At 48.0% G+C, this 24,737-nt stretch overlaps 33 non-coding genes across 33 annotated transcripts; all 33 read right to left on the bottom strand.

Annotated features, from left to right (window-relative positions):
* Nucleotides 1–343: 343 nt before the first annotated feature.
* On the bottom strand, nucleotides 344–534 carry LOC148072895 (U2 spliceosomal RNA). Its single transcript, XR_015712682.1, has one exon. It is a non-coding gene; the product is annotated as a U2 spliceosomal RNA (small nuclear RNA).
* A 671-nt stretch (nucleotides 535–1,205) lies between these two features.
* On the bottom strand, nucleotides 1,206–1,370 carry LOC148072894 (U1 spliceosomal RNA). The gene has a single exon (XR_015712316.1). It is a non-coding gene; the product is annotated as a U1 spliceosomal RNA (small nuclear RNA).
* Nucleotides 1,371–1,839: 469 nt separating this feature from the next.
* LOC148072893 (U2 spliceosomal RNA) lies at nucleotides 1,840–2,030 on the bottom strand. Its single transcript, XR_015712681.1, has one exon. It is a non-coding gene; the product is annotated as a U2 spliceosomal RNA (small nuclear RNA).
* A 701-nt stretch (nucleotides 2,031–2,731) lies between these two features.
* LOC148072892 (U1 spliceosomal RNA) lies at nucleotides 2,732–2,896 on the bottom strand. Its single transcript, XR_015712548.1, has one exon. It is a non-coding gene; the product is annotated as a U1 spliceosomal RNA (small nuclear RNA).
* A 469-nt stretch (nucleotides 2,897–3,365) lies between these two features.
* LOC148072891 (U2 spliceosomal RNA) lies at nucleotides 3,366–3,556 on the bottom strand. Its single transcript, XR_015712680.1, has one exon. It is a non-coding gene; the product is annotated as a U2 spliceosomal RNA (small nuclear RNA).
* Nucleotides 3,557–4,227: 671 nt separating this feature from the next.
* Nucleotides 4,228–4,392, bottom strand: LOC148072890 (U1 spliceosomal RNA). Its single transcript, XR_015712315.1, has one exon. It is a non-coding gene; the product is annotated as a U1 spliceosomal RNA (small nuclear RNA).
* A 469-nt stretch (nucleotides 4,393–4,861) lies between these two features.
* Nucleotides 4,862–5,052, bottom strand: LOC148072889 (U2 spliceosomal RNA). The gene has a single exon (XR_015712679.1). It is a non-coding gene; the product is annotated as a U2 spliceosomal RNA (small nuclear RNA).
* Nucleotides 5,053–5,723: 671 nt separating this feature from the next.
* Nucleotides 5,724–5,888, bottom strand: LOC148072888 (U1 spliceosomal RNA). The gene has a single exon (XR_015712314.1). It is a non-coding gene; the product is annotated as a U1 spliceosomal RNA (small nuclear RNA).
* A 469-nt stretch (nucleotides 5,889–6,357) lies between these two features.
* LOC148072887 (U2 spliceosomal RNA) lies at nucleotides 6,358–6,548 on the bottom strand. Its single transcript, XR_015712678.1, has one exon. It is a non-coding gene; the product is annotated as a U2 spliceosomal RNA (small nuclear RNA).
* A 701-nt stretch (nucleotides 6,549–7,249) lies between these two features.
* LOC148072886 (U1 spliceosomal RNA) lies at nucleotides 7,250–7,414 on the bottom strand. Its single transcript, XR_015712313.1, has one exon. It is a non-coding gene; the product is annotated as a U1 spliceosomal RNA (small nuclear RNA).
* Nucleotides 7,415–7,883: 469 nt separating this feature from the next.
* On the bottom strand, nucleotides 7,884–8,074 carry LOC148072885 (U2 spliceosomal RNA). The gene has a single exon (XR_015712677.1). It is a non-coding gene; the product is annotated as a U2 spliceosomal RNA (small nuclear RNA).
* Nucleotides 8,075–8,843: 769 nt separating this feature from the next.
* LOC148072884 (U1 spliceosomal RNA) lies at nucleotides 8,844–9,008 on the bottom strand. The gene has a single exon (XR_015712312.1). It is a non-coding gene; the product is annotated as a U1 spliceosomal RNA (small nuclear RNA).
* Nucleotides 9,009–9,477: 469 nt separating this feature from the next.
* LOC148072883 (U2 spliceosomal RNA) lies at nucleotides 9,478–9,668 on the bottom strand. Its single transcript, XR_015712599.1, has one exon. It is a non-coding gene; the product is annotated as a U2 spliceosomal RNA (small nuclear RNA).
* A 701-nt stretch (nucleotides 9,669–10,369) lies between these two features.
* On the bottom strand, nucleotides 10,370–10,534 carry LOC148072882 (U1 spliceosomal RNA). Its single transcript, XR_015712311.1, has one exon. It is a non-coding gene; the product is annotated as a U1 spliceosomal RNA (small nuclear RNA).
* A 333-nt stretch (nucleotides 10,535–10,867) lies between these two features.
* On the bottom strand, nucleotides 10,868–11,058 carry LOC148072881 (U2 spliceosomal RNA). Its single transcript, XR_015712260.1, has one exon. It is a non-coding gene; the product is annotated as a U2 spliceosomal RNA (small nuclear RNA).
* A 718-nt stretch (nucleotides 11,059–11,776) lies between these two features.
* On the bottom strand, nucleotides 11,777–11,941 carry LOC148072880 (U1 spliceosomal RNA). The gene has a single exon (XR_015712540.1). It is a non-coding gene; the product is annotated as a U1 spliceosomal RNA (small nuclear RNA).
* Nucleotides 11,942–12,410: 469 nt separating this feature from the next.
* On the bottom strand, nucleotides 12,411–12,601 carry LOC148072879 (U2 spliceosomal RNA). The gene has a single exon (XR_015712675.1). It is a non-coding gene; the product is annotated as a U2 spliceosomal RNA (small nuclear RNA).
* Nucleotides 12,602–13,144: 543 nt separating this feature from the next.
* Nucleotides 13,145–13,335, bottom strand: LOC148072878 (U2 spliceosomal RNA). Its single transcript, XR_015712673.1, has one exon. It is a non-coding gene; the product is annotated as a U2 spliceosomal RNA (small nuclear RNA).
* Nucleotides 13,336–14,036: 701 nt separating this feature from the next.
* LOC148072877 (U1 spliceosomal RNA) lies at nucleotides 14,037–14,201 on the bottom strand. Its single transcript, XR_015712310.1, has one exon. It is a non-coding gene; the product is annotated as a U1 spliceosomal RNA (small nuclear RNA).
* Nucleotides 14,202–14,819: 618 nt separating this feature from the next.
* Nucleotides 14,820–14,984, bottom strand: LOC148072876 (U1 spliceosomal RNA). The gene has a single exon (XR_015712308.1). It is a non-coding gene; the product is annotated as a U1 spliceosomal RNA (small nuclear RNA).
* Nucleotides 14,985–15,453: 469 nt separating this feature from the next.
* LOC148072875 (U2 spliceosomal RNA) lies at nucleotides 15,454–15,644 on the bottom strand. The gene has a single exon (XR_015712672.1). It is a non-coding gene; the product is annotated as a U2 spliceosomal RNA (small nuclear RNA).
* A 701-nt stretch (nucleotides 15,645–16,345) lies between these two features.
* Nucleotides 16,346–16,510, bottom strand: LOC148072874 (U1 spliceosomal RNA). Its single transcript, XR_015712307.1, has one exon. It is a non-coding gene; the product is annotated as a U1 spliceosomal RNA (small nuclear RNA).
* Nucleotides 16,511–16,979: 469 nt separating this feature from the next.
* On the bottom strand, nucleotides 16,980–17,170 carry LOC148072873 (U2 spliceosomal RNA). The gene has a single exon (XR_015712671.1). It is a non-coding gene; the product is annotated as a U2 spliceosomal RNA (small nuclear RNA).
* A 701-nt stretch (nucleotides 17,171–17,871) lies between these two features.
* Nucleotides 17,872–18,036, bottom strand: LOC148072872 (U1 spliceosomal RNA). Its single transcript, XR_015712306.1, has one exon. It is a non-coding gene; the product is annotated as a U1 spliceosomal RNA (small nuclear RNA).
* A 333-nt stretch (nucleotides 18,037–18,369) lies between these two features.
* Nucleotides 18,370–18,560, bottom strand: LOC148072871 (U2 spliceosomal RNA). The gene has a single exon (XR_015712229.1). It is a non-coding gene; the product is annotated as a U2 spliceosomal RNA (small nuclear RNA).
* Nucleotides 18,561–19,278: 718 nt separating this feature from the next.
* LOC148072870 (U1 spliceosomal RNA) lies at nucleotides 19,279–19,443 on the bottom strand. The gene has a single exon (XR_015712539.1). It is a non-coding gene; the product is annotated as a U1 spliceosomal RNA (small nuclear RNA).
* A 469-nt stretch (nucleotides 19,444–19,912) lies between these two features.
* Nucleotides 19,913–20,103, bottom strand: LOC148072869 (U2 spliceosomal RNA). The gene has a single exon (XR_015712670.1). It is a non-coding gene; the product is annotated as a U2 spliceosomal RNA (small nuclear RNA).
* A 701-nt stretch (nucleotides 20,104–20,804) lies between these two features.
* On the bottom strand, nucleotides 20,805–20,969 carry LOC148072868 (U1 spliceosomal RNA). The gene has a single exon (XR_015712305.1). It is a non-coding gene; the product is annotated as a U1 spliceosomal RNA (small nuclear RNA).
* Nucleotides 20,970–21,587: 618 nt separating this feature from the next.
* LOC148072867 (U1 spliceosomal RNA) lies at nucleotides 21,588–21,752 on the bottom strand. The gene has a single exon (XR_015712304.1). It is a non-coding gene; the product is annotated as a U1 spliceosomal RNA (small nuclear RNA).
* A 469-nt stretch (nucleotides 21,753–22,221) lies between these two features.
* On the bottom strand, nucleotides 22,222–22,412 carry LOC148072866 (U2 spliceosomal RNA). The gene has a single exon (XR_015712669.1). It is a non-coding gene; the product is annotated as a U2 spliceosomal RNA (small nuclear RNA).
* A 701-nt stretch (nucleotides 22,413–23,113) lies between these two features.
* LOC148072865 (U1 spliceosomal RNA) lies at nucleotides 23,114–23,278 on the bottom strand. Its single transcript, XR_015712303.1, has one exon. It is a non-coding gene; the product is annotated as a U1 spliceosomal RNA (small nuclear RNA).
* A 333-nt stretch (nucleotides 23,279–23,611) lies between these two features.
* Nucleotides 23,612–23,802, bottom strand: LOC148072864 (U2 spliceosomal RNA). Its single transcript, XR_015712228.1, has one exon. It is a non-coding gene; the product is annotated as a U2 spliceosomal RNA (small nuclear RNA).
* Nucleotides 23,803–24,520: 718 nt separating this feature from the next.
* Nucleotides 24,521–24,685, bottom strand: LOC148072863 (U1 spliceosomal RNA). The gene has a single exon (XR_015712538.1). It is a non-coding gene; the product is annotated as a U1 spliceosomal RNA (small nuclear RNA).
* Nucleotides 24,686–24,737: the final 52 nt, after the last annotated feature.

The raw sequence follows: 24,737 nt of genomic DNA, 5'->3' as shown, positions 1-24,737 counted from the left end.
GACCTAGTAAGGAGAGCAACACTATGAAAGGAACCAGACAGATTAAGGAACCATATAGGGTAAGGAACAAGGCAGAGTAAGGAGCCACACTATGAAAGGAACCAGACAGAGTAAGGAACCATATAGGGTAAGGAACAAGGCAGAGTAAGGAGCAACACTATGAAAGGAACCAGACAGAGTAAGGAACCATACAGGGTAAGGAGCCATACAGAGAAGGGAACCAGGAAGGGTAAGGAACGAAATACCCCCATCCTTCTCCTCACTTGAACACTCCACATCAATTGGGAAAGGCCTTGGCCAACCGCTTGAGGGGTTTGTACACTTAATTTCCATACAACTTTTAGGTTTTTGCACTGTTCCCAGAGATAATGCAATACCGGGTCAATGCGCAGAGAGGGTGGAGCAAGCCCCTGGCCCTTCTCCCATGTCCAAAAATCAATTTAATATATGGTCTCCATATAGGAGACGTATCAGATATTAAACTGATAAGAACAGATACTACACTTGATCTTAGCCAAAAGGCCGAGAAGCGATGGCAACCATGTGCATGACCTTTTAGAGGGGCTCGAAAGGTCAACGAGAGCCACTTACGGGGCCACAAAGGGTAAAGAACCAGAAAAGGTAGGGAGCCACATAGGGTAAGGAACCACACAGGGTAAGGAACCACACAGGGTAAGGAGCCACACAAAGAAAGGAACCTGACAAAGTAAGGAGCCACACAGAGTAAGTAACCAGACAGAGTAAGGAACAACACAGAGTAAGGAACCAGACAGAGTAAGGAGCAACATAGAGTAAGGAGCAACACAGGGTAAGGAACAACACAGAGTAAGGAGCCACACAGAGTAAGGAGCCACACAGAGTAAGGGACAAGACAGAGTAAGGAGCAACACAGAGTATGGAGCCACACAGGGTAAGGAACAACACAGAGTAAGGAGCCAAACAGGTTAAGGAACCAGACAGGGTAAGGAGCCATACAGAGAAAGGAACCAGGCAGGGTAAGGAACCAGATTTCCAGATTTTGAGATCAGTCCAGTGCTAAGAAGGTCGACAAAGGTCATTCACTGAGAGCGCGATTTTAACTTGATCCCAGAAGGTGATTCCAACCTACCCGGCAACTTGTTAAACCCTACAGACAAGGACAAGCCTCGGCTGAGTGTTCCACACGAGCTTGCATCAAACTAAAGCATTCTTTAACAAGTGATGAACGGGGGAGAGCGCGAACGCAGTCCCCCACTACCAGAAATTATGCAGTCGAGATTCCCACATTTGGGGAATTCGCAAAGGTCAGCATGACCTAGAGTGCAATGGCCGGGCCTCGCCTTGGGTGAACCACCTTCCTGATCATGGTGTCTCCCCTGCCAGGTAAGTATGAATTGTAGAGCTCATAGACTTGATGGCCTGGAAATAATCCCTTGTTCTTACTCATGGTGGGGAGTAATGAGCCACACAGGGTAAGGAACAAGGCAGAGTAAGGAGCCACACAGAGTAAGAACCCAGACCTAGTAAGGAGAGCAACACTATGAAAGGAACCAGACAGATTAAGGAACCATATAGGGTAAGGAACAAGGCAGAGTAAGGAGCCACACTATGAAAGGAACCAGACAGAGTAAGGAACCATATAGGGTAAGGAACAAGGCAGAGTAAGGAGCAACACTATGAAAGGAACCAGACAGAGTAAGGAACCATACAGGGTAAGGAGCCATACAGAGAAGGGAACCAGGAAGGGTAAGGAACGAAATACCCCCATCCTTCTCCTCACTTGAACACTCCACATCAATTGGGAAAGGCCTTGGCCAACCGCTTGAGGGGTTTGTACACTTAATTTCCATACAACTTTTAGGTTTTTGCACTGTTCCCAGAGATAATGCAATACCGGGTCAATGCGCAGAGAGGGTGGAGCAAGCCCCTGGCCCTTCTCCCATGTCCAAAAATCAATTTAATATATGGTCTCCATATAGGAGACGTATCAGATATTAAACTGATAAGAACAGATACTACACTTGATCTTAGCCAAAAGGCCGAGAAGCGATGGCAACCATGTGCATGACCTTTTAGAGGGGCTCGAAAGGTCAACGAGAGCCACTTACGGGGCCACAAAGGGTAAAGAACCAGAAAAGGTAGGGAGCCACATAGGGTAAGGAACCACACAGGGTAAGGAACCACACAGGGTAAGGAGCCACACAAAGAAAGGAACCTGACAAAGTAAGGAGCCACACAGAGTAAGTAACCAGACAGAGTAAGGAACAACACAGAGTAAGGAACCAGACAGAGTAAGGAGCAACATAGAGTAAGGAGCAACACAGGGTAAGGAACAACACAGAGTAAGGAGCCACACAGAGTAAGGAGCCACACAGAGTAAGGGACAAGACAGAGTAAGGAGCAACACAGAGTAAGGAGCCACACAGGGTAAGGAACAACACAGAGTAAGGAGCCAAACAGGGTAAGGAGCCATACAGAGAAAGGAACCAGGCAGGGTAAGGAACCAGATCTCCTTCTCCTCACTGGAATGCTCCACATCAATTGGGAAAGGCCTGGGCCAACAGTTTGAGATCAGTCCAGTGCTAAGAAGGTCGACAAAGGTCATTCACTGAGAGCGCGATTTTAACTTGATCCCAGAAGGTGATTCCAACCTACCCGGCAACTTGTTAAACCCTACAGACAAGGACAAGCCTCGGCTGAGTGTTCCACACGAGCTTGCATCAAACTAAAGCATTCTTTAACAAGTGATGAACGGGGGAGAGTGCGAACGCAGTCCCCCACTACCAGAAATTATGCAGTCGAGATTCCCACATTTGGGGAATTCGCAAAGGTCAGCATGACCTAGAGTGCAATGGCCGGGCCTCGCCTTGGGTGAACCACCTTCCTGATCATGGTGTCTCCCCTGCCAGGTAAGTATGAATTGTAGAGCTCATAGACTTGATGGCCTGGAAATAATCCCTTGTTCTTACTCATGGTGGGGAGTAATGAGCCACACAGGGTAAGGAACAAGGCAGAGTAAGGAGCCACACAGAGTAAGAACCCAGACCTAGTAAGGAGAGCAACACTATGAAAGGAACCAGACAGATTAAGGAACCATATAGGGTAAGGAACAAGGCAGAGTAAGGAGCCACACTATGAAAGGAACCAGACAGAGTAAGGAACCATATAGGGTAAGGAACAAGGCAGAGTAAGGAGCAACACTATGAAAGGAACCAGACAGAGTAAGGAACCATACAGGGTAAGGAGCCATACAGAGAAGGGAACCAGGAAGGGTAAGGAACGAAATACCCCCATCCTTCTCCTCACTTGAACACTCCACATCAATTGGGAAAGGCCTTGGCCAACCGCTTGAGGGGTTTGTACACTTAATTTCCATACAACTTTTAGGTTTTTGCACTGTTCCCAGAGATAATGCAATACCGGGTCAATGCGCAGAGAGGGTGGAGCAAGCCCCTGGCCCTTCTCCCATGTCCAAAAATCAATTTAATATATGGTCTCCATATAGGAGACGTATCAGATATTAAACTGATAAGAACAGATACTACACTTGATCTTAGCCAAAAGGCCGAGAAGCGATGGCAACCATGTGCATGACCTTTTAGAGGGGCTCGAAAGGTCAACGAGAGCCACTTACGGGGCCACAAAGGGTAAAGAACCAGAAAAGGTAGGGAGCCACATAGGGTAAGGAACCACACAGGGTAAGGAACCACACAGGGTAAGGAGCCACACAAAGAAAGGAACCTGACAAAGTAAGGAGCCACACAGAGTAAGTAACCAGACAGAGTAAGGAACAACACAGAGTAAGGAACCAGACAGAGTAAGGAGCAACATAGAGTAAGGAGCAACACAGGGTAAGGAACAACACAGAGTAAGGAGCCACACAGAGTAAGGAGCCACACAGAGTAAGGGACAAGACAGAGTAAGGAGCAACACAGAGTATGGAGCCACACAGGGTAAGGAACAACACAGAGTAAGGAGCCAAACAGGTTAAGGAACCAGACAGGGTAAGGAGCCATACAGAGAAAGGAACCAGGCAGGGTAAGGAACCAGATTTCCAGATTTTGAGATCAGTCCAGTGCTAAGAAGGTCGACAAAGGTCATTCACTGAGAGCGCGATTTTAACTTGATCCCAGAAGGTGATTCCAACCTACCCGGCAACTTGTTAAACCCTACAGACAAGGACAAGCCTCGGCTGAGTGTTCCACACGAGCTTGCATCAAACTAAAGCATTCTTTAACAAGTGATGAACGGGGGAGAGCGCGAACGCAGTCCCCCACTACCAGAAATTATGCAGTCGAGATTCCCACATTTGGGGAATTCGCAAAGGTCAGCATGACCTAGAGTGCAATGGCCGGGCCTCGCCTTGGGTGAACCACCTTCCTGATCATGGTGTCTCCCCTGCCAGGTAAGTATGAATTGTAGAGCTCATAGACTTGATGGCCTGGAAATAATCCCTTGTTCTTACTCATGGTGGGGAGTAATGAGCCACACAGGGTAAGGAACAAGGCAGAGTAAGGAGCCACACAGAGTAAGAACCCAGACCTAGTAAGGAGAGCAACACTATGAAAGGAACCAGACAGATTAAGGAACCATATAGGGTAAGGAACAAGGCAGAGTAAGGAGCCACACTATGAAAGGAACCAGACAGAGTAAGGAACCATATAGGGTAAGGAACAAGGCAGAGTAAGGAGCAACACTATGAAAGGAACCAGACAGAGTAAGGAACCATACAGGGTAAGGAGCCATACAGAGAAGGGAACCAGGAAGGGTAAGGAACGAAATACCCCCATCCTTCTCCTCACTTGAACACTCCACATCAATTGGGAAAGGCCTTGGCCAACCGCTTGAGGGGTTTGTACACTTAATTTCCATACAACTTTTAGGTTTTTGCACTGTTCCCAGAGATAATGCAATACCGGGTCAATGCGCAGAGAGGGTGGAGCAAGCCCCTGGCCCTTCTCCCATGTCCAAAAATCAATTTAATATATGGTCTCCATATAGGAGACGTATCAGATATTAAACTGATAAGAACAGATACTACACTTGATCTTAGCCAAAAGGCCGAGAAGCGATGGCATCCATGTGCATGACCTTTTAGAGGGGCTCGAAAGGTCAACGAGAGCCACTTACGGGGCCACAAAGGGTAAAGAACCAGAAAAGGTAGGGAGCCACATAGGGTAAGGAACCACACAGGGTAAGGAACCACACAGGGTAAGGAGCCACACAAAGAAAGGAACCTGACAAAGTAAGGAGCCACACAGAGTAAGTAACCAGACAGAGTAAGGAACAACACAGAGTAAGGAACCAGACAGAGTAAGGAGCAACATAGAGTAAGGAGCAACACAGGGTAAGGAACAACACAGAGTAAGGAGCCACACAGAGTAAGGAGCCACACAGAGTAAGGGACAAGACAGAGTAAGGAGCAACACAGAGTATGGAGCCACACAGGGTAAGGAACAACACAGAGTAAGGAGCCAAACAGGTTAAGGAACCAGACAGGGTAAGGAGCCATACAGAGAAAGGAACCAGGCAGGGTAAGGAACCAGATTTCCAGATTTTGAGATCAGTCCAGTGCTAAGAAGGTCGACAAAGGTCATTCACTGAGAGCGCGATTTTAACTTGATCCCAGAAGGTGATTCCAACCTACCCGGCAACTTGTTAAACCCTACAGACAAGGACAAGCCTCGGCTGAGTGTTCCACACAAGCTTGCATCAAACTAAAGCATTCTTTAACAAGTGATGAACGGGGGAGAGCGCGAACGCAGTCCCCCACTACCAGAAATTATGCAGTCGAGATTCCCACATTTGGGGAATTCGCAAAGGTCAGCATGACCTAGAGTGCAATGGCCGGGCCTCGCCTTGGGTGAACCACCTTCCTGATCATGGTGTCTCCCCTGCCAGGTAAGTATGAATTGTAGAGCTCATAGACTTGATGGCCTGGAAATAATCCCTTGTTCTTACTCATGGTGGGGAGTAATGAGCCACACAGGGTAAGGAACAAGGCAGAGTAAGGAGCCACACAGAGTAAGAACCCAGACCTAGTAAGGAGAGCAACACTATGAAAGGAACCAGACAGATTAAGGAACCATATAGGGTAAGGAACAAGGCAGAGTAAGGAGCCACACTATGAAAGGAACCAGACAGAGTAAGGAACCATATAGGGTAAGGAACAAGGCAGAGTAAGGAGCAACACTATGAAAGGAACCAGACAGAGTAAGGAACCATACAGGGTAAGGAGCCATACAGAGAAGGGAACCAGGAAGGGTAAGGAACGAAATACCCCCATCCTTCTCCTCACTTGAACACTCCACATCAATTGGGAAAGGCCTTGGCCAACCGCTTGAGGGGTTTGTACACTTAATTTCCATACAACTTTTAGGTTTTTGCACTGTTCCCAGAGATAATGCAATACCGGGTCAATGCGCAGAGAGGGTGGAGCAAGCCCCTGGCCCTTCTCCCATGTCCAAAAATCAATTTAATATATGGTCTCCATATAGGAGACGTATCAGATATTAAACTGATAAGAACAGATACTACACTTGATCTTAGCCAAAAGGCCGAGAAGCGATGGCAACCATGTGCATGACCTTTTAGAGGGGCTCGAAAGGTCAACGAGAGCCACTTACGGGGCCACAAAGGGTAAAGAACCAGAAAAGGTAGGGAGCCACATAGGGTAAGGAACCACACAGGGTAAGGAACCACACAGGGTAAGGAGCCACACAAAGAAAGGAACCTGACAAAGTAAGGAGCCACACAGAGTAAGTAACCAGACAGAGTAAGGAACAACACAGAGTAAGGAACCAGACAGAGTAAGGAGCAACACAGAGTAAGGAGCAACACAGGGTAAGGAACAACACAGAGTAAGGAGCCACACAGAGTAAGGAGCCACACAGAGTAAGGGACAAGACAGAGTAAGGAGCAACACAGAGTAAGGAGCCACACAGGGTAAGGAACAACACAGAGTAAGGAGCCAAACAGGGTAAGGAGCCATACAGAGAAAGGAACCAGGCAGGGTAAGGAACCAGATCTCCTTCTCCTCACTGGAATGCTCCACATCAATTGGGAAAGGCCTGGGCCAACAGTTTGAGATCAGTCCAGTGCTAAGAAGGTCGACAAAGGTCATTCACTGAGAGCGCGATTTTAACTTGATCCCAGAAGGTGATTCCAACCTACCCGGCAACTTGTTAAACCCTACAGACAAGGACAAGCCTCGGCTGAGTGTTCCACACGAGCTTGCATCAAACTAAAGCATTCTTTAACAAGTGATGAACGGGGGAGAGCGCGAACGCAGTCCCCCACTACCAGAAATTATGCAGTCGAGATTCCCACATTTGGGGAATTCGCAAAGGTCAGCATGACCTAGAGTGCAATGGCCGGGCCTCGCCTTGGGTGAACCACCTTCCTGATCATGGTGTCTCCCCTGCCAGGTAAGTATGAATTGTAGAGCTCATAGACTTGATGGCCTGGAAATAATCCCTTGTTCTTACTCATGGTGGGGAGTAATGAGCCACACAGGGTAAGGAACAAGGCAGAGTAAGGAGCCACACAGAGTAAGAACCCAGACCTAGTAAGGAGAGCAACACTATGAAAGGAACCAGACAGATTAAGGAACCATATAGGGTAAGGAACAAGGCAGAGTAAGGAGCCACACTATGAAAGGAACCAGACAGAGTAAGGAACCATATAGGGTAAGGAACAAGGCAGAGTAAGGAGCAACACTATGAAAGGAACCAGACAGAGTAAGGAACCATACAGGGTAAGGAGCCATACAGAGAAGGGAACCAGGAAGGGTAAGGAACGAAATACCCCCATCCTTCTCCTCACTTGAACACTCCACATCAATTGGGAAAGGCCTTGGCCAACCGCTTGAGGGGTTTGTACACTTAATTTCCATACAACTTTTAGGTTTTTGCACTGTTCCCAGAGATAATGCAATACCGGGTCAATGCGCAGAGAGGGTGGAGCAAGCCCCTGGCCCTTCTCCCATGTCCAAAAATCAATTTAATATATGGTCTCCATATAGGAGACGTATCAGATATTAAACTGATAAGAACAGATACTACACTTGATCTTAGCCAAAAGGCCGAGAAGCGATGGCAACCATGTGCATGACCTTTTAGAGGGGCTCGAAAGGTCAACGAGAGCCACTTACGGGGCCACAAAGGGTAAAGAACCAGAAAAGGTAGGGAGCCACATAGGGTAAGGAACCACACAGGGTAAGGAACCACACAGGGTAAGGAGCCACACAAAGAAAGGAACCTGACAAAGTAAGGAGCCACACAGAGTAAGTAACCAGACAGAGTAAGGAACAACACAGAGTAAGGAACCAGACAGAGTAAGGAGCAACACAGAGTAAGGAGCAACACAGGGTAAGGAACAACACAGAGTAAGGAGCCACACAGAGTAAGGAGCCACACAGAGTAAGGGACAAGACAGAGTAAGGAGCAACACAGAGTAAGGAGCCACACAGAGTAAGGAGCCACACAGAGTAAGGGACAAGACAGAGTAAGGAGCAACACAGAGTAAGGAGCCACACAGGGTAAGGAACAACACAGAGTAAGGAACCAACCAGGGTAAGGAGCCATACAGAGAAAGGAACCAGGCAGGGTAAGGAACCAGATCTCCTTCTCCTCACTGGAATGCTCCACATCAATTGGGAAAGGCCTGGGCCAACAGTTTGAGATCAGTCCAGTGCTAAGAAGGTCGACAAAGGTCATTCACTGAGAGCGCGATTTTAACTTGATCCCAGAAGGTGATTCCAACCTACCCGGCAACTTGTTAAACCCTACAGACAAGGACAAGCCTCGGCTGAGTGTTCCACACGAGCTTGCATCAAACTAAAGCATTCTTTAACAAGTGATGAACGGGGGAGAGCGCGAACGCAGTCCCCCACTACCAGAAATTATGCAGTCGAGATTCCCACATTTGGGGAATTCGCAAAGGTCAGCATGACCTAGAGTGCAATGGCCGGGCCTCGCCTTGGGTGAACCACCTTCCTGATCATGGTGTCTCCCCTGCCAGGTAAGTATGAATTGTAGAGCTCATAGACTTGATGGCCTGGAAATAATCCCTTGTTCTTACTCATGGTGGGGAGTAATGAGCCACACAGGGTAAGGAACAAGGCAGAGTAAGGAGCCACACAGAGTAAGAACCCAGACCTAGTAAGGAGAGCAACACTATGAAAGGAACCAGACAGATTAAGGAACCATATAGGGTAAGGAACAAGGCAGAGTAAGGAGCCACACTATGAAAGGAACCAGACAGAGTAAGGAACCATATAGGGTAAGGAACAAGGCAGAGTAAGGAGCAACACTATGAAAGGAACCAGACAGAGTAAGGAACCATACAGGGTAAGGAGCCATACAGAGAAGGGAACCAGGAAGGGTAAGGAACGAAATACCCCCATCCTTCTCCTCACTTGAACACTCCACATCAATTGGGAAAGGCCTTGGCCAACCGCTTGAGGGGTTTGTACACTTAATTTCCATACAACTTTTAGGTTTTTGCACTGTTCCCAGAGATAATGCAATACCGGGTCAATGCGCAGAGAGGGTGGAGCAAGCCCCTGTCCCTTCTCCCATGTCCAAAAATCAATTTAATATATGGTCTCCATATAGGAGACGTATCAGATATTAAACTGATAAGAACAGATACTACACTTGATCTTAGCCAAAAGGCCGAGAAGCGATGGCAACCATGTGCATGACCTTTTAGAGGGGCTCGAAAGGTCAACGAGAGCCACTTACGGGGCCACAAAGGGTAAAGAACCAGAAAAGGTAGGGAGCCACATAGGGTAAGGAACCACACAGGGTAAGGAACCACACAGGGTAAGGAGCCACACAAAGAAAGGAACCTGACAAAGTAAGGAGCCACACAGAGTAAGTAACCAGACAGAGTAAGGAACAACACAGAGTAAGGAACCAGACAGAGTAAGGAGCAACACAGAGTAAGGAGCAACACAGGGTAAGGAACAACACAGAGTAAGGAGCCACACAGAGTAAGGAGCCACACAGAGTAAGGGACAAGACAGAGTAAGGAGCAACACAGAGTAAGGAGCCACACAGGGTAAGGAACAACACAGAGTAAGGAGCCAAACAGGGTAAGGAGCCATACAGAGAAAGGAACCAGGCAGGGTAAGGAACCAGATCTCCTTCTCCTCACTGGAATGCTCCACATCAATTGGGAAAGGCCTGGGCCAACAGTTTGAGATCAGTCCAGTGCTAAGAAGGTCGACAAAGGTCATTCACTGAGAGCGCGATTTTAACTTGATCCCAGAAGGTGATTCCAACCTACCCGGCAACTTGTTAAACCCTACAGACAAGGACAAGCCTCGGCTGAGTGTTCCACACGAGCTTGCATCAAACTAAAGCATTCTTTAACAAGTGATGAACGGGGGAGAGCGCGAACGCAGTCCCCCACTACCAGAAATTATGCAGTCGAGATTCCCACATTTGGGGAATTCGCAAAGGTCAGCATGACCTAGAGTGCAATGGCCGGGCCTCGCCTTGGGTGAACCACCTTCCTGATCATGGTGTCTCCCCTGCCAGGTAAGTATGAATTGTAGAGCTCATAGACTTGATGGCCTGGAAATAATCCCTTGTTCTTACTCATGGTGGGGAGTAATGAGCCACACAGGGTAAGGAACAAGGCAGAGTAAGGAGCCACACAGAGTAAGAACCCAGACCTAGTAAGGAGAGCAACACTATGAAAGGAACCAGACAGAGTAAGGAACCATACAGGGTAAGGAGCCATACAGAGAAGGGAACCAGGAAGGGTAAGGAACGAAATACCCCCATCCTTCTCCTCACTTGAACACTCCACATCAATTGGGAAAGGCCTTGGCCAACCGCTTGAGGGGTTTGTACACTTAATTTCCATACAACTTTTAGGTTTTTGCACTGTTCCCAGATATAATGCAATACCGGGTCAATGCGCAGAGAGGGTGGAGCAAGCCCCTGGCCCTTCTCCCATGTCCAAAAATCAATTTAATATATGGTCTCCATATAGGAGACGTATCAGATATTAAACTGATAAGAACAGATACTACATTTGATCTTAGCCAAAAGGCCGAGAAGCGATGGCAACCATGTGCATGACCTTTTAGAGGGGCTCGAAAGGTCAACGAGAGCCACTTACGGGGCCACAAAGGGTAAAGAACCAGAAAAGGTAGGGAGCCACATAGGGTAAGGAACCACACAGGGTAAGGAACCACACAGGGTAAGGAGCCACACAAAGAAAGGAACCTGACAAAGTAAGGAGCCACACAGAGTAAGTAACCAGACAGAGTAAGGAACAACACAGAGTAAGGAACCAGACAGAGTAAGGAGCAACATAGAGTAAGGAGCAACACAGGGTAAGGAACAACACAGAGTAAGGAGCCACACAGAGTAAGGAGCCACACAGAGTAAGGGACAAGACAGAGTAAGGAGCAACACAGAGTAAGGAGCCACACAGGGTAAGGAACAACACAGAGTAAGGAGCCAAACAGGTTAAGGAACCAGACAGGGTAAGGAGCCATACAGAGAAAGGAACCAGGCAGGGTAAGGAACCAGATTTCCTTCTCCTCACTGGAATGCTCCACATCAATTGGGAAAGGCCTGGGCCAACAGTTTGAGATCAGTCCAGTGCTAAGAAGGTCGACAAAGGTCATTCACTGAGAGCGCAATTTTAACTTGATCCCAGAAGGTGATTCCAACCTACCCGGCAACTTGTTAAACCCTACAGACAAGGACAAGCCTCGGCTGAGTGTTCCACACGAGCTTGCATCAAACTAAAGCATTCTTTAACAAGTGATGAACGGGGGAGAGCGCGAACGCAGTCCCCCACTACCAGAAATTATGCAGTCGAGATTCCCACATTTGGGGAATTCGCAAAGATCAGCATGACCTAGAGTGCAATGGCCGGGCCTCGCCTTGGGTGAACCACCTTCCTGATCATGGTGTCTCCCCTGCCAGGTAAGTATGGATTGTAGAGCTCATAGACTTGATGGCCTGGAAAAAATCCCTTGTTCTTACTCATGGTGGGGAGTAATGAGCCACACAGGGTAAGGAACAAGGCAGAGTAAGGAGCCACACAGAGTAAGAACCCAGACCTAGTAAGGAGAGCAACACTATGAAAGGAACCAGACAGATTAAGGAACCATATAGGGTAAGGAACAAGGCAGAGTAAGGAGCCACACTATGAAAGGAACCAGACAGAGTAAGGAACCATATAGGGTAAGGAACAAGGCAGAGTAAGGAGCAACACTATGAAAGGAACCAGACAGAGTAAGGAACCATACAGGGTAAGGAGCCATACAGAGAAGGGAACCAGGAAGGGTAAGGAACGAAATACCCCCATCCTTCTCCTCACTTGAACACTCCACATCAATTGGGAAAGGCCTTGGCCAACCGCTTGAGGGGTTTGTACACTTAATTTCCATACAACTTTTAGGTTTTTGCACTGTTCCCAGAGATAATGCAATACCGGGTCAATGCGCAGAGAGGGTGGAGCAAGCCCCTGGCCCTTCTCCCATGTCCAAAAATCAATTTAATATATGGTCTCCATATAGGAGACGTATCAGATATTAAACTGATAAGAACAGATACTACACTTGATCTTAGCCAAAAGGCCGAGAAGCGATGGCAACCATGTGCATGACCTTTTAGAGGGGCTCGAAAGGTCAACGAGAGCCACTTACGGGGCCACAAAGGGTAAAGAACCAGAAAAGGTAGGGAGCCACATAGGGTAAGGAACCACACAGGGTAAGGAACCACACAGGGTAAGGAGCCACACAAAGAAAGGAACCTGACAAAGTAAGGAGCCACACAGAGTAAGAACCCAGACCTAGTAAGGAGAGCAACACTATGAAAGGAACCAGACAGATTAAGGAACCATATAGGGTAAGGAACAAGGCAGAGTAAGGAGCCACACTATGAAAGGAACCAGACAGAGTAAGGAACCATATAGGGTAAGGAACAAGGCAGAGTAAGGAGCAACACTATGAAAGGAACCAGACAGAGTAAGGAACCATACAGGGTAAGGAGCCATACAGAGAAGGGAACCAGGAAGGGTAAGGAACGAAATACCCCCATCCTTCTCCTCACTTGAACACTCCACATCAATTGGGAAAGGCCTTGGCCAACCGCTTGAGGGGTTTGTACACTTAATTTCCATACAACTTTTAGGTTTTTGCACTGTTCCCAGAGATAATGCAATACCGGGTCAATGCGCAGAGAGGGTGGAGCAAGCCCCTGGCCCTTCTCCCATGTCCAAAAATCAATTTAATATATGGTCTCCATATAGGAGACGTATCAGATATTAAACTGATAAGAACAGATACTACACTTGATCTTAGCCAAAAGGCCGAGAAGCGATGGCAACCATGTGCATGACCTTTTAGAGGGGCTCGAAAGGTCAACGAGAGCCACTTACGGGGCCACAAAGGGTAAAGAACCAGAAAAGGTAGGGAGCCACATAGGGTAAGGAACCACACAGGGTAAGGAACCACACAGGGTAAGGAGCCACACAAAGAAAGGAACCTGACAAAGTAAGGAGCCACACAGAGTAAGTAACCAGACAGAGTAAGGAACAACACAGAGTAAGGAACCAGACAGAGTAAGGAGCAACACAGAGTAAGGAGCAACACAGGGTAAGGAACAACACAGAGTAAGGAGCCACACAGAGTAAGGAGCCACACAGAGTAAGGGACAAGACAGAGTAAGGAGCAACACAGAGTAAGGAGCCACACAGGGTAAGGAACAACACAGAGTAAGGAGCCAAACAGGGTAAGGAGCCATACAGAGAAAGGAACCAGGCAGGGTAAGGAACCAGATCTCCTTCTCCTCACTGGAATGCTCCACATCAATTGGGAAAGGCCTGGGCCAACAGTTTGAGATCAGTCCAGTGCTAAGAAGGTCGACAAAGGTCATTCACTGAGAGCGCGATTTTAACTTGATCCCAGAAGGTGATTCCAACCTACCCGGCAACTTGTTAAACCCTACAGACAAGGACAAGCCTCGGCTGAGTGTTCCACACGAGCTTGCATCAAACTAAAGCATTCTTTAACAAGTGATGAACGGGGGAGAGCGCGAACGCAGTCCCCCACTACCAGAAATTATGCAGTCGAGATTCCCACATTTGGGGAATTCGCAAAGGTCAGCATGACCTAGAGTGCAATGGCCGGGCCTCGCCTTGGGTGAACCACCTTCCTGATCATGGTGTCTCCCCTGCCAGGTAAGTATGAATTGTAGAGCTCATAGACTTGATGGCCTGGAAATAATCCCTTGTTCTTACTCATGGTGGGGAGTAATGAGCCACACAGGGTAAGGAACAAGGCAGAGTAAGGAGCCACACAGAGTAAGAACCCAGACCTAGTAAGGAGAGCAACACTATGAAAGGAACCAGACAGATTAAGGAACCATATAGGGTAAGGAACAAGGCAGAGTAAGGAGCCACACTATGAAAGGAACCAGACAGAGTAAGGAACCATATAGGGTAAGGAACAAGGCAGAGTAAGGAGCAACACTATGAAAGGAACCAGACAGAGTAAGGAACCATACAGGGTAAGGAGCCATACAGAGAAGGGAACCAGGAAGGGTAAGGAACAAAATACCCCCATCCTTCTCCTCACTTGAACACTCCACATCAATTGGGAAAGGCCTGGGCCAACAGTTTGAGATCAGTCCAGTGCTAAGAAGGTCGACAAAGGTCATTCACTGAGAGCGCGATTTTAACTTGATCCCAGAAGGTGATTCCAACCTACCCGGCAACTTGTTAAACCCTACAGACAAGGACAAGCCTCGGCTGAGTGTTCCACACGAGCTTGCATCAAACTAAAGCATTCTTTAACAAGTGATGAACGGGGGAGAGCGCGAACGCAGTCCCCCACTACCAGAAATTATGCAGTCGAGATTCCCACATTTGGGGAATTCGCAAAGGTCAGCATGACCTAGAGTGCAATGGCCGGGCCTCGCCTTGGGTGAACCACCTTCCTGATCATGGTGTCTCCCCTGCCAGGTAAGTATGAATTGTAGAGCTCATAGACTTGATGGCCTGGAAATAATCCCTTGTTCTTACTCATGGTGGGGAGTAATGAGCCACACAGGGTAAGGAACAAGGCAGAGTAAGGAGCCACACAGAGTAAGAACCCAGACCTAGTAAGGAGAGCAACACTATGAAAGGAACCAGACAGATTAAGGAACCATATAGGGTAAGGAACAAGGCAGAGTAAGGAGCCACACTATGAAAGGAACCAGACAGAGTAAGGAACCATATAGGGTAAGGAACAAGGCAGAGTAAGGAGCAACACTATGAAAGGAACCAGACAGAGTAAGGAACCATACAGGGTAAGGAGCCATACAGAGAAGGGAACCAGGAAGGGTAAGGAACGAAATACCCCCATCCTTCTCCTCACTTGAACACTCCACATCAATTGGGAAAGGCCTTGGCCAACCGCTTGAGGGGTTTGTACACTTAATTTCCATACAACTTTTAGGTTTTTGCACTGTTCCCAGAGATAATGCAATACCGGGTCAATGCGCAGAGAGGGTGGAGCAAGCCCCTGGCCCTTCTCCCATGTCCAAAAATCAATTTAATATATGGTCTCCATATAGGAGACGTATCAGATATTAAACTGATAAGAACAGATACTACACTTGATCTTAGCCAAAAGGCCGAGAAGCGATGGCAACCATGTGCATGACCTTTTAGAGGGGCTCGAAAGGTCAACGAGAGCCACTTACGGGGCCACAAAGGGTAAAGAACCAGAAAAGGTAGGGAGCCACATAGGGTAAGGAACCACACAGGGTAAGGAACCACACAGGGTAAGGAGCCACACAAAGAAAGGAACCTGACAAAGTAAGGAGCCACACAGAGTAAGTAACCAGACAGAGTAAGGAACAACACAGAGTAAGGAACCAGACAGAGTAAGGAGCAACACAGAGTAAGGAGCAACACAGGGTAAGGAACAACACAGAGTAAGGAGCCACACAGAGTAAGGAGCCACACAGAGTAAGGGACAAGACAGAGTAAGGAGCAACACAGAGTAAGGAGCCACACAGGGTAAGGTACAACACAGAGTAAGGAGCCAAACAGGGTAAGGAGCCATACAGAGAAAGGAACCAGGCAGGGTAAGGAACCAGATCTCCTTCTCCTCACTGGAATGCTCCACATCAATTGGGAAAGGCCTGGGCCAACAGTTTGAGATCAGTCCAGTGCAAAGAAGGTCGACAAAGGTCATTCACTGAGAGCGCGATTTTAACTTGATCCCAGAAGGTGATTCCAACCTACCCGGCAACTTGTTAAACCCTACAGACAAGGACAAGCCTCGGCTGAGTGTTCCACACGAGCTTGCATCAAACTAAAGCGTTCTTTAACAAGTGATGAACGGGGGAGAGCGCGAACGCAGTCCCCCACTACCAGAAATTATGCAGTCGAGATTCCCACATTTGGGGAATTCGCAAAGGTCAGCATGACCTAGAGTGCAATGGCCGGGCCTCGCCTTGGGTGAACCACCTTCCTGATCATGGTGTCTCCCCTGCCAGGTAAGTATGAATTGTAGAGCTCATAGACTTGATGGCCTGGAAATAATCCCTTGTTCTTACTCATGGTGGGGAGTAATGAGCCACACAGGGTAAGGAACAAGGCAGAGTAAGGAGCCACACAGAGTAAGAACCCAGACCTAGTAAGGAGAGCAACACTATGAAAGGAACCAGACAGATTAAGGAACCATATAGGGTAAGGAACAAGGCAGAGTAAGGAGCCACACTATGAAAGGAACCAGACAGAGTAAGGAACCATATAGGGTAAGGAACAAGGCAGAGTAAGGAGCAACACTATGAAAGGAACCAGACAGAGTAAGGAACCATACAGGGTAAGGAGCCATACAGAGAAGGGAACCAGGAAGGGTAAGGAACGAAATACCCCCATCCTTCTCCTCACTTGAACACTCCACATCAATTGGGAAAGGCCTTGGCCAACCGCTTGAGGGGTTTGTACACTTAATTTCCATACAACTTTTAGGTTTTTGCACTGTTCCCAGAGATAATGCAATACCGGGTCAATGCGCAGAGAGGGTGGAGCAAGCCCCTGGCCCTTCTCCCATGTCCAAAAATCAATTTAATATATGGTCTCCATATAGGAGACGTATCAGATATTAAACTGATAAGAACAGATACTACACTTGATCTTAGCCAAAAGGCCGAGAAGCGATGGCAACCATGTGCATGACCTTTTAGAGGGGCTCGAAAGGTCAACGAGAGCCACTTACGGGGCCACAAAGGGTAAAGAACCAGAAAAGGTAGGGAGCCACATAGGGTAAGGAACCACACAGGGTAAGGAACCACACAGGGTAAGGAGCCACACAAAGAAAGGAACCTGACAAAGTAAGGAGCCACACAGAGTAAGTAACCAGACAGAGTAAGGAACAACACAGAGTAAGGAACCAGACAGAGTAAGGAGCAACACAGAGTAAGGAGCAACACAGGGTAAGGAACAACACAGAGTAAGGAGCCACACAGAGTAAGGAGCCACACAGAGTAAGGGACAAGACAGAGTAAGGAGCAACACAGAGTAAGGAGCCACACAGGGTAAGGAACAACACAGAGTAAGGAGCCAAACAGGGTAAGGAGCCATACAGAGAAAGGAACCAGGCAGGGTAAGGAACCAGATCTCCTTCTCCTCACTGGAATGCTCCACATCAATTGGGAAAGGCCTGGGCCAACAGTTTGAGATCAGTCCAGTGCTAAGAAGGTCGACAAAGGTCATTCACTGAGAGCGCGATTTTAACTTGATCCCAGAAGGTGATTCCAACCTACCCGGCAACTTGTTAAACCCTACAGACAAGGACAAGCCTCGGCTGAGTGTTCCACACGAGCTTGCATCAAACTAAAGCATTCTTTAACAAGTGATGAACGGGGGAGAGCGCGAACGCAGTCCCCCACTACCAGAAATTATGCAGTCGAGATTCCCACATTTGGGGAATTCGCAAAGGTCAGCATGACCTAGAGTGCAATGGCCGGGCCTCGCCTTGGGTGAACCACCTTCCTGATCATGGTGTCTCCCCTGCCAGGTAAGTATGAATTGTAGAGCTCATAGACTTGATGGCCTGGAAATAATCCCTTGTTCTTACTCATGGTGGGGAGTAATGAGCCACACAGGGTAAGGAACAAGGCAGAGTAAGGAGCCACACAGAGTAAGAACCCAGACCTAGTAAGGAGAGCAACACTATGAAAGGAACCAGACAGAGTAAGGAACCATACAGGGTAAGGAGCCATACAGAGAAGGGAACCAGGAAGGGTAAGGAACGAAATACCCCCATCCTTCTCCTCACTTGAACACTCCACATCAATTGGGAAAGGCCTTGGCCAACCGCTTGAGGGGTTTGTACACTTAATTTCCATACAACTTTTAGGTTTTTGCACTGTTCCCAGATATAATGCAATACCGGGTCAATGCGCAGAGAGGGTGGAGCAAGCCCCTGGCCCTTCTCCCATGTCCAAAAATCAATTTAATATATGGTCTCCATATAGGAGACGTATCAGATATTAAACTGATAAGAACAGATACTACACTTGATCTTAGCCAAAAGGCCGAGAAGCGATGGCAACCATGTGCATGACCTTTTAGAGGGGCTCGAAAGGTCAACGAGAGCCACTTACGGGGCCACAAAGGGTAAAGAACCAGAAAAGGTAGGGAGCCACATAGGGTAAGGAACCACACAGGGTAAGGAACCACACAGGGTAAGGAGCCACACAAAGAAAGGAACCTGACAAAGTAAGGAGCCACACAGAGTAAGTAACCAGACAGAGTAAGGAACAACACAGAGTAAGGAACCAGACAGAGTAAGGAGCAACATAGAGTAAGGAGCAACACAGGGTAAGGAACAACACAGAGTAAGGAGCCACACAGAGTAAGGAGCCACACAGAGTAAGGGACAAGACAGAGTAAGGAGCAACACAGAGTAAGGAGCCACACAGGGTAAGGAACAACACAGAGTAAGGAGCCAAACAGGTTAAGGAACCAGACAGGGTAAGGAGCCATACAGAGAAAGGAACCAGGCAGGGTAAGGAACCAGATTTCCTTCTCCTCACTGGAATGCTCCACATCAATTGGGAAAGGCCTGGGCCAACAGTTTGAGATCAGTCCAGTGCTAAGAAGGTCGACAAAGGTCATTCACTGAGAGCGCAATTTTAACTTGATCCCAGAAGGTGATTCCAACCTACCCGGCAACTTGTTAAACCCTACAGACAAGGACAAGCCTCGGCTGAGTGTTCCACACGAGCTTGCATCAAACTAAAGCATTCTTTAACAAGTGATGAACGGGGGAGAGCGCGAACGCAGTCCCCCACTACCAGAAATTATGCAGTCGAGATTCCCACATTTGGGGAATTCGCAAAGATCAGCATGACCTAGAGTGCAATGGCCGGGCCTCGCCTTGGGTGAACCACCTTCCTGATCATGGTGTCTCCCCTGCCAGGTAAGTATGGATTGTAGAGCTCATAGACTTGATGGCCTGGAAATAATCCCTTGTTCTTACTCATGGTGGGGAGTAATGAGCCACACAGGGTAAGGAACAAGGCAGAGTAAGGAGCCACACAGAGTAAGAACCCAGACCTAGTAAGGAGAGCAACACTATGAAAGGAACCAGACAGATTAAGGAACCATATAGGGTAAGGAACAAGGCAGAGTAAGGAGCCACACTATGAAAGGAACCAGACAGAGTAAGGAACCATATAGGGTAAGGAACAAGGCAGAGTAAGGAGCAACACTATGAAAGGAACCAGACAGAGTAAGGAACCATACAGGGTAAGGAGCCATACAGAGAAGGGAACCAGGAAGGGTAAGGAACGAAATACCCCCATCCTTCTCCTCACTTGAACACTCCACATCAATTGGGAAAGGCCTTGGCCAACCGCTTGAGGGGTTTGTACACTTAATTTCCATACAACTTTTAGGTTTTTGCACTGTTCCCAGAGATAATGCAATACCGGGTCAATGCGCAGAGAGGGTGGAGCAAGCCCCTGGCCCTTCTCCCATGTCCAAAAATCAATTTAATATATGGTCTCCATATAGGAGACGTATCAGATATTAAACTGATAAGAACAGATACTACACTTGATCTTAGCCAAAAGGCCGAGAAGCGATGGCAACCATGTGCATGACCTTTTAGAGGGGCTCGAAAGGTCAACGAGAGCCACTTACGGGGCCACAAAGGGTAAAGAACCAGAAAAGGTAGGGAGCCACATAGGGTAAGGAACCACACAGGGTAAGGAACCACACAGGGTAAGGAGCCACACAAAGAAAGGAACCTGACAAAGTAAGGAGCCACACAGAGTAAGTAACCAGACAGAGTAAGGAACAACACAGAGTAAGGAACCAGACAGAGTAAGGAGCAACACAGAGTAAGGAGCAACACAGGGTAAGGAACAACACAGAGTAAGGAGCCACACAGAGTAAGGAGCCACACAGAGTAAGGGACAAGACAGAGTAAGGAGCAACACAGAGTAAGGAGCCACACAGGGTAAGGAACAACACAGAGTAAGGAGCCAAACAGGGTAAGGAGCCATACAGAGAAAGGAACCAGGCAGGGTAAGGAACCAGATCTCCTTCTCCTCACTGGAATGCTCCACATCAATTGGGAAAGGCCTGGGCCAACAGTTTGAGATCAGTCCAGTGCTAAGAAGGTCGACAAAGGTCATTCACTGAGAGCGCGATTTTAACTTGATCCCAGAAGGTGATTCCAACCTACCCGGCAACTTGTTAAACCCTACAGACAAGGACAAGCCTCGGCTGAGTGTTCCACACGAGCTTGCATCAAACTAAAGCATTCTTTAACAAGTGATGAACGGGGGAGAGCGCGAACGCAGTCCCCCACTACCAGAAATTATGCAGTCGAGATTCCCACATTTGGGGAATTCGCAAAGGTCAGCATGACCTAGAGTGCAATGGCCGGGCCTCGCCTTGGGTGAACCACCTTCCTGATCATGGTGTCTCCCCTGCCAGGTAAGTATGAATTGTAGAGCTCATAGACTTGATGGCCTGGAAATAATCCCTTGTTCTTACTCATGGTGGGGAGTAATGAGCCACACAGGGTAAGGAACAAGCTAGAGTAAGGAGCCACACAGAGTAAGAACCCAGACCTAGTAAGGAGAGCAACACTATGAAAGGAACCAGACAGATTAAGGAACCATATAGGGTAAGGAACAAGGCAGAGTAAGGAGCCACACTATGAAAGGAACCAGACAGAGTAAGGAACCATATAGGGTAAGGAACAAGGCAGAGTAAGGAGCAACACTATGAAAGGAACCAGACAGAGTAAGGAACCATACAGGGTAAGGAGCCATACAGAGAAGGGAACCAGGAAGGGTAAGGAACAAAATACCCCCATCCTTCTCCTCACTTGAACACTCCACATCAATTGGGAAAGGCCTGGGCCAACAGTTTGAGATCAGTCCAGTGCTAAGAAGGTCGACAAAGGTCATTCACTGAGAGCGCGATTTTAACTTGATCCCAGAAGGTGATTCCAACCTACCCGGCAACTTGTTAAACCCTACAGACAAGGACAAGCCTCGGCTGAGTGTTCCACACGAGCTTGCATCAAACTAAAGCATTCTTTAACAAGTGATGAACGGGGGAGAGCGCGAACGCAGTCCCCCACTACCAGAAATTATGCAGTCGAGATTCCCACATTTGGGGAATTCGCAAAGGTCAGCATGACCTAGAGTGCAATGGCCGGGCCTCGCCTTGGGTGAACCACCTTCCTGATCATGGTGTCTCCCCTGCCAGGTAAGTATGAATTGTAGAGCTCATAGACTTGATGGCCTGGAAATAATCCCTTGTTCTTACTCATGGTGGGGAGTAATGAGCCACACAGGGTAAGGAACAAGGCAGAGTAAGGAGCCACACAGAGTAAGAACCCAGACCTAGTAAGGAGAGCAACACTATGAAAGGAACCAGACAGATTAAGGAACCATATAGGGTAAGGAACAAGGCAGAGTAAGGAGCCACACTATGAAAGGAACCAGACAGAGTAAGGAACCATATAGGGTAAGGAACAAGGCAGAGTAAGGAGCAACACTATGAAAGGAACCAGACAGAGTAAGGAACCATACAGGGTAAGGAGCCATACAGAGAAGGGAACCAGGAAGGGTAAGGAACGAAATACCCCCATCCTTCTCCTCACTTGAACACTCCACATCAATTGGGAAAGGCCTTGGCCAACCGCTTGAGGGGTTTGTACACTTAATTTCCATACAACTTTTAGGTTTTTGCACTGTTCCCAGAGATAATGCAATACCGGGTCAATGCGCAGAGAGGGTGGAGCAAGCCCCTGGCCCTTCTCCCATGTCCAAAAATCAATTTAATATATGGTCTCCATATAGGAGACGTATCAGATATTAAACTGATAAGAACAGATACTACACTTGATCTTAGCCAAAAGGCCGAGAAGCGATGGCAACCATGTGCATGACCTTTTAGAGGGGCTCGAAAGGTCAACGAGAGCCACTTACGGGGCCACAAAGGGTAAAGAACCAGAAAAGGTAGGGAGCCACATAGGGTAAGGAACCACACAGGGTAAGGAACCACACAGGGTAAGGAGCCACACAAAGAAAGGAACCTGACAAAGTAAGGAGCCACACAGAGTAAGTAACCAGACAGAGTAAGGAACAACACAGAGTAAGGAACCAGACAGAGTAAGGAGCAACACAGAGTAAGGAGCAACACAGGGTAAGGAACAACACAGAGTAAGGAGCCACACAGAGTAAGGAGCCACACAGAGTAAGGGACAAGACAGAGTAAGGAGCAACACAGAGTAAGGAGCCACACAGGGTAAGGAACAACACAGAGTAAGGAGCCAAACAGGGTAAGGAGCCATACAGAGAAAGGAACCAGGCAGGGTAAGGAACCAGATCTCCTTCTCCTCACTGGAATGCTCCACATCAATTGGGAAAGGCCTGGGCCAACAGTTTGAGATCAGTCCAGTGCTAAGAAGGTCGACAAAGGTCATTCACTGAGAGCGCGATTTTAACTTGATCCCAGAAGGTGATTCCAACCTACCCGGCAACTTGTTAAACCCTACAGACAAGGACAAGCCTCGGCTGAGTGTTCCACACGAGCTTGCATCAAACTAAAGCATTCTTTAACAAGTGATGAACGGGGGAGAGCGCGAACGCAGTCCCCCACTACCAGAAATTATGCAGTCGAGATTCCCACATTTGGGGAATTCGCAAAGGTCAGCATGACCTAGAGTGCAATGGCCGGGCCTCGCCTTGGGTGAACCACCTTCCTGATCATGGTGTCTCCCCTGCCAGGTAAGTATGAATTGTAGAGCTCATAGACTTGATGGCCTGGAAATAATCCCTTGTTCTTACTCATGGTGGGGAGTAATGAGCCACACAGGGTAAGGAACAAGGCAGAGTAAGGAGCCACACAGAGTAAGAACCCAGACCTAGTAAGGAGAGCAACACTATGAAAGGAACCAGACAGAGTAAGGAACCATACAGGGTAAGGAGCCATACAGAGAAGGGAACCAGGAAGGGTAAGGAACGAAATACCCCCATCCTTCTCCTCACTTGAACACTCCACATCAATTGGGAAAGGCCTTGGCCAACCGCTTGAGGGGTTTGTACACTTAATTTCCATACAACTTTTAGGTTTTTGCACTGTTCCCAGATATAATGCAATACCGGGTCAATGCGCAGAGAGGGTGGAGCAAGCCCCTGGCCCTTCTCCCATGTCCAAAAATCAATTTAATATATGGTCTCCATATAGGAGACGTATCAGATATTAAACTGATAAGAACAGATACTACACTTGATCTTAGCCAAAAGGCCGAGAAGCGATGGCAACCATGTGCATGACCTTTTAGAGGGGCTCGAAAGGTCAACGAGAGCCACTTACGGGGCCACAAAGGGTAAAGAACCAGAAAAGGTAGGGAGCCACATAGGGTAAGGAACCACACAGGGTAAGGAACCACACAGGGTAAGGAGCCACACAAAGAAAGGAACCTGACAAAGTAAGGAGCCACACAGAGTAAGTAACCAGACAGAGTAAGGAACAACACAGAGTAAGGAACCAGACAGAGTAAGGAGCAACATAGAGTAAGGAGCAACACAGGGTAAGGAACAACACAGAGTAAGGAGCCACACAGAGTAAGGAGCCACACAGAGTAAGGGACAAGACAGAGTAAGGAGCAACACAGAGTAAGGAGCCACACAGGGTAAGGAACAACACAGAGTAAGGAGCCAAACAGGTTAAGGAACCAGACAGGGTAAGGAGCCATACAGAGAAAGGAACCAGGCAGGGTAAGGAACCAGATTTCCTTCTCCTCACTGGAATGCTCCACATCAATTGGGAAAGGCCTGGGCCAACAGTTTGAGATCAGTCCAGTGCTAAGAAGGTCGACAAAGGTCATTCACTGAGAGCGCAATTTTAACTTGATCCCAGAAGGTGATTCCAACCTACCCGGCAACTTGTTAAACCCTACAGACAAGGACAAGCCTCGGCTGAGTGTTCCACACGAGCTTGCATCAAACTAAAGCATTCTTTAACAAGTGATGAACGGGGGAGAGCGCGAACGCAGTCCCCCACTACCAGAAATTATGCAGTCGAGATTCCCACATTTGGGGAATTCGCAAAGATCAGCATGACCTAGAGTGCAATGGCCGGGCCTCGCCTTGGGTGAACCACCTTCCTGATCATGGTGTCTCCCCTGCCAGGTAAGTATGGATTGTAGAGCTCATAGACTTGATGGCCTGGAAATAATCCCTTGTTCTTAC

Source organism: Callionymus lyra, chromosome 8 (assembly GCF_982586985.1).
Source record: "Callionymus lyra chromosome 8, fCalLyr1.hap1.1, whole genome shotgun sequence".
Taxonomy (NCBI): Eukaryota; Metazoa; Chordata; class Actinopteri; order Syngnathiformes; family Callionymidae; genus Callionymus; species Callionymus lyra.
The sequence above is the reverse complement of the archived record's forward strand: the minus strand, read 5'-3'. Positions and strand labels throughout refer to the sequence as shown.